Source organism: Phalacrocorax aristotelis, chromosome 1 (genome assembly GCF_949628215.1).
Source record: "Phalacrocorax aristotelis chromosome 1, bGulAri2.1, whole genome shotgun sequence".
NCBI classification, from domain to species: Eukaryota; Metazoa; Chordata; class Aves; order Suliformes; family Phalacrocoracidae; genus Phalacrocorax; species Phalacrocorax aristotelis.
In genome coordinates this window covers 104,298,898-104,312,722 of record NC_134276.1, presented here as the reverse complement: position 1 = coordinate 104,312,722, position 13,825 = coordinate 104,298,898, and the positions used below count along the sequence as shown (strand labels likewise).

Genomic DNA, 13,825 nt, shown 5'->3' with positions numbered 1-13,825 from the left:
GCTCAAAGCTCAGGGGTAGCTGGAGGCTCAGTTTCATCCTGAGTATTCCTAAGGCAGAAAGAATGCTGCAGGGGTCCATGGACTCCTGTGTGTTTGAACTTAAGAATAAAGTAAATTAATTCACTAGAAGTAAAAAAGAAGTAGGATCATAGTTATCATCTCTATTCAGAAATTACTGCAATTTATATAGCTCTCTTCATTCATACATCTTGATGCTCCTGATAGTAATTGGCATGTTGTTTTGAAATCTGTATGTGTGAGCATTATGTGCTACCTTGGGTTGTCACAAAGCTTCGTCTGCAACATGGACTATGAAGACACAAAAATTACAGCTTACATTTCACACAGCATGCAGAATAAACTCAGCCAGTGGATGTCAGAGTCAGATTCTCTCTGCCCAGATTCTTTTAGGTATTTCACATGAAGAGAGTTTTACATCAAATCTACTTATTATCAAATTTCATTTATTATCAAATTAATTAATGCCAAATTACTTATTTGGTTTATTTGGTGTTATATGGGATTTCAATTTAGCAGCGTGATACAGCAATGTCCTGAAATCACAACACAGACAATCACAATACAGCAATACAGCAATTGCAATATACAATTGAATCACAATACAAATGTGATTCCCATTACCAGTCGCTATATGCTCATTGTCACCACGCTGGCCATCCCCAGACACCAGGAAGGAATACATGGGTTGAAGGCAGCTCAAATCATTGTTCTCTTCAAAAATTTCTTTATTAGCTGTTGGTTTTTATACTTTCTGTTGGGCTGAGCCATGTACGCAGTCCCTGACCCACACTGGACCGGCTGGCTGAGGAAGCCGTTGCTCAGGGAACCTCATGACTCACCGGTGCAGTTGTCTTATCTAAAACTGAGGTTGCCCTCCAGTCTCCCTGGTGTTGAGATAAGGTTAGCCTTCTTTATGATACATTATTGCCTGAGCTCATTGTTGGGTTTTGGGGGAGGGGTTGTTTGTTTTGTTTTTTTTTCCCCTTCTCCTCTGAGCTCTCCTCCATTGTGGTGTCGGTAACAGTGGGCCAGCAGAGTGACAACAGAAAAGACCTTGAGTTCCTTTTTCAAAAAGCAGTTTACAGATGTAGGCCTTATTAGTATATTTTTAATGTTAGAAAAACATTAGCATTAAGCTTTTTGTTATATTGAACTATTTTAATAATTGCACAATACGTACATTCAGCTGTTGCATTGTGCTGGTTCTTTCAAGTGCACTAGAGCCCTCAATCTTACTGGGCACCAGAGGTCTCTTATTTACCCTTTTTCAAAAGACTACCAGTTCATTTGTATTCTGAATACAGCACCCACCACATTGCACTTGCTTGCTACTTTATTATTAGAGGTACATCATGTACCATAGATCAAAAAAATACTAGCACGAATTAAAGTCCTAGTTATTGAATATTGCTCTTTCCTGTACAAGCAGTGGCACAGCTTCACTAGCAGCAACAAAGCATAAAAATGTTTTATTTTTCTTAAGAGAAAATGATGTAGGACAAAGCAGCTTTCTGTTATTTATTATGCCTTTGGGAAGAGGAGTCTAAAGTTCTCATCCTTTACTGGCAGCACAGTGCTGAGCATTTGAGCCTGGATAGACCCTTTTAGTAATTGAGTATGTAATTACTCTTTCTGGTACATTGATAGCAAAAGAATAATTGAAGAAGTTACACATAAAAGCATATATTTTGTCTAACACATATGACTCCATTTAATTTTTGTTTATGAAAGATCTAGGGAGTCCAAAATATGGCAATACAAAGGAGAAATATACACTTGCAATAAATCCTGGAGCATTTTGAGGTGTATGTTTGCTATGAGTTTTGTGATCCGCTTGACACTTCTGCCCAGCAACGGTTTGTTACAGCCTTTACCACAAGAAAGACTGTCAGTGGGAGGTTATCAGATGCTAGAAGTGCTACTGCTGGAAGATGTCATCTGCAAATATTGCTTACATTTCTTCCCTTTATCTATGCTTTCCTTCTCTGTTCACCCTGGGGGAAGATAGAAAATGGATTAAAATTGATTGAGCTAATGAGTTTTGGAAAAAGTGCTGAAATATACATTTTCCATAAAACTACAAATGAAATGCATGCTGGCTACAGTTTAACTGGGTACTCTAAAGATAGAAAAGCTCAGATGCAATATTTTTCCTTGATTATCACAGGAGAAAAATCTTGCATCTCATTTGTGGCACTTTTCTTTGTTAAATCTAAGAACTTGTTACAGATATTAATCTCTGAAGCAGTGAAGTTTAAATGGTCACTTCAGAGTGACTATTCATCTTTTCTAGAGGGAGCATCTGGGGTACCCAAAACCTGTAACTCTCGCTCTCATGCGGGGAGCTTTTGGCTAGCATAGGGTTACAATCTAGGCCCCTTGTCACCCAGAGCTACCATCCCTGGTTCCCATTTGACATTTTTCATCTTTAAAGCTTGGCCTGATTCACTGGGCATCTGTGCTGAAAACCTCTTTAAGTCCAGTGCCCAGCAGCACCCCAGCCCAACTCAAGAGTGCAACCTTCCTCCTTGGAGGGTGTTCCAACACCCAGTCGAGCAAAGCCCTGAGCAGCCTGGTGATATCCCAGAGGTGGCCTTGCTTTGGGTGGGAAGTAGGACCAGAGTTCTCCCAGGTTTCCATGCCACCCAAATTATTCACGATGCTCTGAGAGTTTTGCTGAGCTCCAGAGATGGCAGTGGAGGCCATTCCTCTGCCTGCCAGCGGTGGGTGCAGAGCTGGCCAGGCGCCATGGGCACAAGGTGTCAGTCTCTGCCTTCCCGTCTGCAATGCTGCTCTTCTCCCTGGCTTCCTGATTTCGAGGCAAGGTCAAAAAAAGGGATGAGGTGACTGCTAAGGCATCTTGTCTCAGGTACAATTGTCCTACAATGGATAAACATAGTTCAGGTCAGGGCAACCTGGGCTGACTTTTCAGTAGTGGTCTACATTCACCTTTTGTCCCTATTTATTAGTCTATAAAAGGCTGATAAATTATACTTGATTAATTTAGGAATGAAGAGTTGTTATTCAATCGCTATATAATGTATCTTTAATGTGTTATTTAAAAAGAAGGGCAGAGATGAGCTCAGAAGAAATGCAAGGTAGGAGTGGTTTTTTCCATCCCACAAATATTTGTGTTTCTGACTGCTTTCACCCTTCCACATCATACCCATCCAAAGCTGAAAGAGAGCTATGAGCCTCAGTGCTCCTTTACCCTGGGGCTTGCCAAGCAGTCTGGTGGTGCCACCTCAAATCCCGCTGGGAAGGGGGCCCTGCAGGAAGCCCAGTGACAAAGGCATCTGGCCAATTGCACGCGGACCACAGGTTTATGCCACCCCTGTACCCCATCAGTGCAGGGGCTCCAGACCACAGCCCATCCACGAATGGGTGCTGAGCCCCCTCAGAAATGAGACCTTGCTGACTGCGTGGCAGGAGAGCTGAAAGTTGAGCAGGAGTCCTGGGCAGCGGCCGTCTCCATATCGGGGAATGAGTTTGAATGTGAACTTAAATCACACATCCCTGGATGATGCTGAGCACTCCCCTCCCTGCCTACTGGCAACTCTGTTGTAGGGCTGCATCTCCCTCTTTGGGCAGAAAAGAGATGATGGACAAGGAAGCCCACCCTGCAGCATTCGGAAGAAAAAGAAATGTAAGAGCTTCAGTGGACAGACCAATATTGGTTAGATATATTAATTTTATCTTCTCTTAAAATTACAGACGCTATAAATGTCTGTCTGATACTACTAATGAAAGATGACTGATCAATTAGCTGAGGCTGTGCCCTGGGTTGCTGACGTTGTTTGCTATTTGTAGTACTTAGAGCACTAACTTTAGAGGCTTGTATTTTTGTCTCCCTGAATTTGTAGCTGCATTAGAAGTCTCTTCACATTTTTCCAGTTAAACTAAATGACTATTATTTCCTCCTCCCACCCCCACCCGACTGTTGTTGTTTAATTAACCATAACGTGCTGCTCTTCAGTGGGTGTTTGTTTATAGCTAGATAAATGTCAGTAATATGCTGTAGTGTAAAGTCCTTTAACTGGGAATATTCAGGTTCTTTTAACTACTACTACTACATTTTGAATAAGAAAAACTGTCTTAAAATCTATTTTTCTGATTACTTCTCTTAATATTTTAATTATTATATTGAAAGAAATATGTGGTTCACATTGAAAGTGAAACATTAATCCCAAACTGAAACCATATGTGATGGGAAAAGAAGCTTATGTGAATTTCTTATAATATTTTATCCAGAGATTTAGTTCCCTAGAAATTCAGATCGCATCTGCATTTCTCAGCTTTTTATTTTCGGTTTTTTCCTTTATTCTTAAGCTTCTGAAAAACATAAGCAAAATAAGTTCATGACCAGCAAAATACAAGGAACACAGATGCAGAGTGATCACTTTGATTTCTGATGCCTCTCTTCAGTTCCTCCAAGGTATATGCAATAACAAAGAATTTAATTTCCCAAAAGTGCCATTGGAGCATTTTTAAAGCTGGACCTTAAATGTTTTGTAATAATTTCTTCAAAGTCATCTTGATTTAATTTCATGTAAGAAATGCCTGGTTTCACTTTGCATGTGTGGAATGAAGTGGGTAGTTAATAGATATTTGGGGTACAAGATATCCTAATATCTGCCTTTTCTTGGTCAGGAGGAGTAGAATGGACTAGGTTTACCATTTCCTCCCCTCCCTAAATTGTGGAGTCCTGGGACACAAATCCTGGGGGTACAGCTGAGTCCAGTGCCTAGAATAAAGCTATTAATGCTTAAAGGGAAGAAAAAAAAGTGAGAGACAGAGGGAAAAGTTGAAAACCTCAGCAAAGACAGAATGGGATTAATAATGGTCTAGGACACTGCACTACGTTTTCCCCTACAGTAAATGAATTGACTTTCCTTTTCAGGCTGACCCAAGTGCTGCTGGCAATCTTGTCCGATCACATGTGCTAATCCTGCCTCCTTTGGGCCCCAAAGACAGCTGACAGTGAGGCTGAAAGTACAGTCCTTGCCAGAAAAGCACCTCCAGACACAGTGCATTTTGTCAGTGTAAATCCAAAACTACATCAGGTTACACACAATAACAGCAGTGCATTTCTGCCCCACCGGGCAGTTAGGGTCAGCCCTGGCGTGAGCACCCGTGGAGAGGAGCCAGCTCCAACGGGGATGTGGCACTGCAGAGGCGCTGGGCTGGGGAGGTCTCTGCCTGAGCCTGGCAGCAGGTTGCCCTCCACATCAGGTGTGCACCCAAAAGCAGTGCAGGGCCAGGGCTGGAGCTGGAAACATATCAGACCCTGCACTGTATTGGCGGGGTTGGTAGTTAGGACAAGTCATGGATGAAGCGTCTTTCAGTACAGGGCTTTGCAATGCTCTTTTTTTGCTAACTTCTTAAGAAACTGAATTTTCAAGGGAGGGTTTCTTCCTCTTTAGGAATGAAGGCAATGGCTATAGCTGTTTATAAGCTTGCAATCTGTTTCACTGTTGGTTTTTTTTCTATCATCTCACTTGACTTGGCAGGACTGAAGAGCTGAGGAATACATGCACCAAAATCAATTTGTCTGAACAAGACATCTCTAATTGTGCTGTAATGCTTATCCAGACTCATTCTCTGTCTCAAAAAATTGCTGAGGGCATTTCTACCTTGCTGAATGGCCACAATGCAGCAACCCGTAGCTGTCACAGTGGTGTGTGGTGCTATGGGGCCAGGCTGCCTGGGAGGTGGCTCAGGGACCTCCCTGTGCTATACTGAATTACAGTCTAGAACAGCTTCTATATTCCTAAATGACCGCTATATTTTGTGGATATTTTGTATTTTAGTTAAACATATCACTGTTTGCCTAGCTGTGGGCTAAAATCTGGAAGATTATTGCCTGCACTGTCTTACTTGGACCCTATGCTGAGATTGGATAATTATGTCCTTTTTTTGGGGTAGAAGGCTTCCAGTCCCCATTTTATCACCAGAAGCCATAGACAATCACCATGGGGGAGAAATTCCTTTTCTTAAAAACATAAAATTTAAATGGAGGAAAGCACGGAGCTTACCAAAATCAGATCATTGCTGTCAGATGTCACAGGAAGAAGTAATTTGCCCATTGTCACTGGGAAAGCATGTGGTAGAGCCTGCTGTTGAAAACAAACCTATCATGTGCTTTATACAATATCCTTTTTCTTTGCTGCTTTTTTGTTTGTTTGGTTGGTTGGTTTGGTCTGTTTACATAGTGGCAATTGCATGTTTTGAACCTGGAGAGGAAAAGTATATTTGTGACTTATCTTGTAACAGTATATTGTGTATATATAACAGTATATATGCAACGGTGTACGAGCTATTACCTGTACACACATTTATTTTTATTGTTTATGGAAAGTTTAGCATGTCTCACATTACACTTCTAATAGCTGCTGAGAAATATCATGAACCTAAAACTGTGTGAAAGGTAGAAGGGCAAGGCATACACGTACACTGGCATACAATACACAAGGGTTCCCCATTGGGAGATACACTATGTTTTCCACTGCTTATTTCTGTTGAAGCAAACTACCTCAGGCCCGGAAGAATTGTTTTTCCTGCACCACCATTTTTGTTATTGCATGGAAAAGCTCAGTTCAGAGAAACGAAGTATCAGCTTTAGTCATTAAGATTTTTGAACCATGAGCATGCATAGGCATAGGCATGCTCATGGCCAGCGTACGTGTGTGCATGATGTGTCTTCATTCAAGAACTCCCTCTCCAGTGTCAGGCTGTGTTTTTCTATCAGTGTGTGTGCAAACCCCACCAACCAACATGGGGCACAATCCAGCTCTGTGGCAGCGTGGCAATACCGGCCTCTCCTGGGCGCGCTGGTTTGGCGATGTGCCCATCGCCCTGGATGTCCACATGCGTTTCAGGAGTGGGAAATCCTGATGTGCCCCTCCGGGGGTGTCCTGGGGGTATCCCTGTTCTCATCCTGGAGTGAGGGTGACAGGTGGGAGGTGTGTAAGCTGCTGGCTGGTTCTGGCACCAGCAGAGCCCTCCTTCTGCCACTGCTGCCCCCGGGGCTCGGGAGCAGCAGGTGCTGCTGGAAGCTTTGTCGTCAGTATCACCTCTGGGTGCTTTTCTTAACACCAGAATAGTAGGGCAATGTGTAGTAATTTCCCCAAGTAACATATATTGGTATGACATTTAATTTGGCAGCTCTGTATGTGACTTTCAGAAGCTGTCCTGCTCTCTCATTTCCACTGTGGTTTTTGATGCATTTTTCTCCCTCTAAGACACAGCTTCTTAAGATACCAAATCTTAACAAGCATGTTAAAACTCATTTTTCCCCATGATTTTAGAATGGCTTCTCCCAAGGCCAGATCCGGAGCTCCCTACCAGTTCTGATACTTTTACTAAGATTTTTCTTTTGTTAGCTACCAGCAGAGCAGGAGCTGATGAATCTTTAGACTGGTCATATACCATATGTGCAATTTTCTCACAAAAAGAACTCTCTGCCTTTTATAAGATGAAGTGCTACTCCTATCCATGCTATTTTTCACAGACATAAAACCACAAGGAAGATGGGGAAGAGGAGGGATGCTGAAAACATGGAGGAAAAACAGTTTAAGGGAAGTAATTGACTTTCTGTAGTCCCGAGATCTCCACAAAAATGTCACATCAAATGTTAAGATTGTCAGCTGGCATCTTCCTGTTTCTAAAAATATGGTTGATTAGAGCTTGCCCAGGCATGGATCCAGGTAGTGTGAACCTGGGCTCTGCCACCCACAGGGAGCAGCACAAAAGCCACTGCTTTGCATGTCAGAGTTGAGGGACAAGCAGCAGTGAAAGGGAGTTTTTCTGGGAAAAAGTACAGTTTGCAAAGTAAGCTTAAGCAGCAGGCGGCACCCTCTCTCCAGGACTTCTGGGCTGTTCTGTAACCTTTGGTAGGCAGAGTCTGTGCTCAAGCCAGAGCCAGGAACACTGAATTTTTCCACTGGCAAAATGTTGTCCTCTTCGCTGGACGGCAAAATCAATTTTTCTGCACGGGGCTTTGAGGCTGGGCAAAGGCATTTTACATCACCTTTGCCATGTAAAATTTTACATTGCCTCTGCCTTTCCGTATGTATGAGGCAAAATATTTTGTGCCCCTTTACAAAAGTCAATGCAGCCGCCTTTCTTAAATCACCTTAAAAACAAAGCAAAAAATAATTTGGAAGGTGTCTAAATGTCTTTACTTTTTGAAATTCCTTTCCTTACCTTTACCAAAGTTAGAGAAAAAAATTATTTGAACCCAGAGTGCATTTTTGATGATGAGGCTTTACACAGGAAAGCAGGGAGAGAGCCACTACAGGGATTCACATGATAGGGTGAGGAGTGTCATATGAATAATGTTGAAGGATGGGTCTTAAAGAGAGACACTACCTTCTAATATTTGAAGCAGAGCTTTAGCCGTTGAGTAACATGATCAAATCTGTCTTTTCCCAGCATCTTTGTACCCATGGACAGGAGACATCCCCTAAACGGTGAATCAATTTTAACATAAAGGACTCCCTGTTAGTATTTTGGGAGGAAGGGAGGAGAGTTAGTGTTGTTCTGGCTATCACGAGCTAAGAACTTTAGACAGGTGGGGCTTGGGAACAGAGATAATGTATTTTATTAAACAAACAGTTACAGCTGGGAAAAGTAAAAATGTTTTCTGACACACACACTGTCCTTTGCTGAAATTAAAACAGCCAGTTTCAAAGTGAAATACAAACTGGGAACAATTGCTCTGAGTTTAACTCCCCCTGTTGATGGTTAGGCTGTTTGAGAGTGGAGGTACAAAACTAAGGAGTCAGGGAGGATTTTAGTACCAGGAAAGGCAGCTAAGGAAAGAGAAGGACGAGGAGGAGGAAGGAGTTATCACTTGTAGAGCACAGAGGGGCTAAGGATTGACTGCGCTTAGCTGTCATATTTTCTGAGATCACAGGGGTAGAGCTGCCTCTAAAGGAACCAGATTCTTTTGTCTTACAGGAAACGACTGAGTTTCATAGTTATTTAGTTTATTTTTTAAAAACATGCTTGGATTTCTTTTTCTTCTATTTTCTGCCTACCCTTGTCTTTCCCTTCACCTCTGTCATACCTTTCAGCTACAGCAAGAGGAACGTCGGCTACACATTTTCTGCAGTTTTTAGAAAGGTTCTCTTCCCTGCCTACCTCTTTCATACCTGCATCTCTTAAAAAATTCTCTGTCCTCAGAAAAGGTGTTGGCACATGGGAGAAGCCTGGAAGAAAGAAAGAACATTTTAAAATGAAATTTCTTTGAAAAAAATTTTTTAACAGCTGGAAAAATGTTTAATCAAGAAAGTTGCTTTTAAGAGCTAAGCTAATGTTGCTACAACAGTAGGAGTAGGGGGTGAAAGAGAAGCACACGTGTGTTGAGAGCCGTGTATGTACATACTGACCATGTATCTCACAGTTGACTCATTGTCATGTTCCAGCATAGATCATGCACTTTTGATCATAACTCACTTTTCTTCTGGGGGCTGTTCTTTTATTAGTAGGTGAAATAACAATTATATTACATAAAGCACACATGAAATTTCTCCCTCAAACTAGCTACTCTGTTCAAGTGTCAGTAGCCTCCCCTAGTCACTCTCTGTGGCAGAGCTGACCCTGACAGGCAGGAGCCTCAGGCTGCCCCTGCCGCAGAGGAAAGCCCTGCGCTGTTGTGACTGCAGCACCTGGCTGGGGGGGGACAACACACGTCTTCATACTGTGTGCACGCATGCATGCATGCATGCTGCCATTGATCACCTTCCTTCTTGGCAGGGGAAGTGGATTCACGTATCAGGCACATCACTCTGCGAGCACCCTCGCTCAGGTTTTGTATATATAGTCTGTCTTGCAGAACAGGTACTTTATAATTATAAGTATGGAGGTTTGCTAACCAGTATGATGCTCTTCAGGAGAGATTCATGTACTCCATCACTCTGAAGAAGAGAGTACTGCTTAGTGTCAGTAAGAGTGACAATACACTTTTTTCAGACGTGTGCTACTCATCTAATTATTTAAAAAAGCATCAATCTAAAGTAGAAGACTTCATTGATGGATGCAGCAGAAGCATGCCTGCCTGTATGATATAAAGCCTATGCAATACAGACCTTAGCGAGTATCTGTTATCTTTGAGCATGTTAGTTATGCTTTTGTCCTTCAAGGATTTAAATGAGAAGACAAATGATTTGGAAATTCCTATGAGACGTTCCTATTCTTAACTTTGTTTCTTGGCTCTGCCACAGATGTCTTATGTGACCTTGGTCAAATTGCTTAACACCTCTGAAATGGGTTACTCTGTGTAAATTAGTGGTAATAGATTTCTCTCTGCTTTAACTTGCAGTTTCTATTTTAAGTGGATGGGAAGTGTCATCTGCTTACTTTGGTTCTATATTTTACTCATGAGCAGTGCTTAGCATAATGTGACCTGACTTCAGCTGAAGCCTTTGTCTTATACTACTATTAAGACTGGGCAGTTCAGTTTAAATGATGTGGCTGGAGAGCTGCCTGGTGGAGAAGGACCTGGGGGTGCTGGCTGACAGCCGTCTGAACATGAGCCAGCAGTGTGCCCAGGTGGCCAAGAAGGCCAACAGCACCCTGGCTTGTATCAGGAATAGTGTGGCCAGCAGGAGCAGGGCAGTGATGGTGCGCCTGTACTCGGCACTGGTGAGGCCGCACCTCAAATACCATGTTCAGTTTTGGGCCCCTCATTACAAGGAGGACATCGAGGTGCTGGAGCGTGTCCAGAGAAGGGCAACAAAGTTGGTGAAGGCTCTAGAGCACAAGTCTTATGAGGAGTGGCTGAGGGAGCTGGGTTTGTTTAGCCTGGAGAAGAGGAGGCTGAGGGGAGACCTTATCGCTCTCTACAACTACCTGAAAGGAGGTTGTAGCGAGGTGGATGTTGGTCTCTTCTCCCAAATTACTAGCAATAGAACGAGAGGAAATGGCCTCAAGCTGCATCAGGGGAGATTTAGATTGGATATTACAAAAAATTTCTTCACTGAAAGAGTGGTCAGGCATTGGCACAGGATGCCCAGAGAGGTGGTGGAGTCACCATCCCTGGAGGTGTTCAAAAGACATATAGACGTGACACTTAGGGACATGGCTTAGGAGCCATGGGGGTGTTGGGCTGACAGTTGGACTTGATGGTTCTAGATGTCTTTTCCAGCCATAATGATTCTATGTAGTAAATTATAAGTGCTTGAAAACCTGATATGAGTGACAACCGCCTTTTAATTCTCTTTGAGAAAGTGGTTTTTTTTATGACATTCCTATCTTAATAAAAAGTTGTCAATTCATACTTCTACCTAAGCTGGAGCAGTCTACAAGTTCAAAGTGTGACAGTTCTAAGAGGCTGTTATCAGTCACGGTCTTTCTTATCTAGCCAAAGTATGACAGAACATCTCAGGAGGAATCCCTCTTCCATGAAATTTGTACACCAGTTTTTCAGCCTCTGAGAGTCTATGGGAAATTGCATGCTTATCAATAATTATTACCTCTGAGAATTTTATGTAACTGTAGAAATCCACAGTGCCCCATTGGTTATTTTAGGTTCCTTTGTGGGTCATTTGTTGAGCTGTGAAATCAAACTTTGTCTCACCTGTTTATATTAGTGGAAGAAACTTCTTTGAAACCTCCACTTTCGTTTCTGCATGATAGCATTTCAGACTTGTTTGATTTCCTCAGTTGCTCTATAGCGAAGATCTGAAAGATCAGTTTGGAACATGGAGTTAGCGATGGGGTGGGCAGCATTTGAGTAAAGGTGAGGAATTCTTGGCTTGTAACAGTTCAAAAACTGTCTGGCCTTGAAGATGCAATATGTTTTGCAATCCAAATTAAGGCTGAAATGCTTTCTTTGGGAAAGTGGAGATAGTTGCTGCCATATATTGCTTTTCATAAGGAGATTGAGGTTGATGTTATCTTCCTCTGTTCCTGTGGACCTTTCTTAGTTTGTGGGACTGGATTTCTGACCCAGGCACCCTATTTCTTCTCCTTCATCTGCTATCGATCTAATCAACAGCAACAAAAAGTCACAATTTCTTTCTTGTCTTTATATCCTAAGCAAAAACCTTAAGAAACCACAATAATTCTCCCCCAAAAAGGGGACCACCCTGAAACATTTAGGATTCTTTTTGACTGGAGGAATTAAAGATCAACATCTGTCAGGAATACCTAGATATCTGCAGCTCTGCTTTGGTCCAGGGAAACTAAGTGACCTCTCAAGACTCCTTCCAGTTCAATTTTCTGGCCTCCCTATATAGCATTGCAATAAGTCTAGAAAGAGCAGAAAATATCCTGCATATATGTATGTCCCATTATTATCCTCTTTTTTTCAATAACACTGGAAAGGTCATATTTGAAGGGAAAATCCCCATGCAACCTTTAACTACCATGTTGCTGTTGATACATTAATCTCCTATTTTTATTAAAGATCACAACAAAGGAAAAAGCAGCAGAATAAAAGCAGGTGTACAGCAGTTGTATGAGGAAACTTGGACAGATGTTTCACCAAGAGTAGAAAATTGAGCTCCTGCACAGCAGAGAGAGAGAGTCTTACCATGCAGAAATGCCCCATAGATAGAAAATCTGTATTTCTGCTTGGGATCATCTGGAAGTACATGGAATCACCAAAGCAAGGATAACAAGCTTGGATCAATAAGCATGAAGTCAAACATGTAGAAAAACAAATGCAGATTCTTGTATGCATACAAAACAAAAGTTTCTTTCCTTTCTAGTACAGCTATGTGTTACAATACTTCTTCAGATGGTATAGCTGGGAGTCAGTCTGGCAGGCACTTCAGGATGGATTGTCCCCACCTGCTTTTTCATCTCAGGTGCTAAAGCTAACCTCAGAAACCCTCACGTCTCTTTTTCTAGTTGCAAATGAAAAATATTTGACATTAACTATCATGGTAAGTTGCTACCTACAGAGGCAATGGATCTCTTTAATAAATGTAGACGTCCAGTCATTTATTTAAAAAAAAACCCAACAACCAAACAACATTCTGGCTAAGTTGAATAAACATTGATCATCTGTTGATAACAAGAATGGCAGACACATCTTGCTGCTGCTTTGGCTTTAGATCAGCATGATCGTTTAATAACATTTTGAAATAGCACTGCAGAATAGATGATGCTCAAATATGTACCTGAAAAATCCACCAAACTCTTCCTGCTGAGAACTTCAGAGCTGAGGGAAGCAGAAACAGAAAGGATGCATAGCTATCAGACAAGCCTTATGCAGTAAGTTCAACACCTCATTTTACCCACTCTATATGCATTTCATATAAATCAAAGGTCACATTTTAAGTCTATGTTAAATCATCAAATAGCTCTTTTCGAAATGTCAGCAATTCATTGCACAAATAGTCTGCCAAATAATAGTTAATCAATTGTAAATGGCATGCAGATTCTCATGTAAACTTTGGGGAAATTGTTAACCTCAGCTAAATGTAGATAATATTTTTCATGGAAAGTCACTTCATACACTTGCCTTGGCTGATTTAGACTGGGCAAAGCTCTGAAATAAAGCAGCTCAGAAATGTGGGTTATACTGAAAAGTCATATTTGATCTTATTAGCATAACTGTACTCTTCATAGCTCTAGCCAATAGTTCCTTGCTGTGTAAAATCAGCCTCTTTGCAGATCCTTGACACTGGTTTAGAGAATACATTGGGTAAAACCTTGAAAAATAAAATATTTGTCTAATTACCATAACCCTGGATTTTTCCCCATTTTTTTTTAGGATGGAGAATGGCATGTAAGGAGTTGTGTGGGTTCTCTGGTTCTGTCAAAATATAACCCTTGAGCTCTTAGCAAGACC

At 41.8% G+C, this 13,825-nt stretch overlaps 1 long non-coding RNA gene across 2 annotated transcripts; it reads right to left on the bottom strand.

Annotated features, from left to right (window-relative positions):
- Positions 1-1,525: 1,525 nt before the first annotated feature.
- LOC142060855 (uncharacterized) lies at positions 1,526-6,135 on the bottom strand. 2 transcript variants are annotated; one of them, XR_012661950.1, is made up of 3 exons: positions 6,057-6,099; positions 3,432-3,641; positions 1,526-2,901 (listed from the first exon to the last, which is right to left on the bottom strand). It is a non-coding gene; the product is annotated as an uncharacterized LOC142060855 (long non-coding RNA). The 2 variants fall into 2 exon arrangements; XR_012661951.1 differs by lacking the exon at positions 3,432-3,641 and having other exon boundaries at positions 6,057-6,135.
- Positions 6,136-13,825: the final 7,690 nt, after the last annotated feature.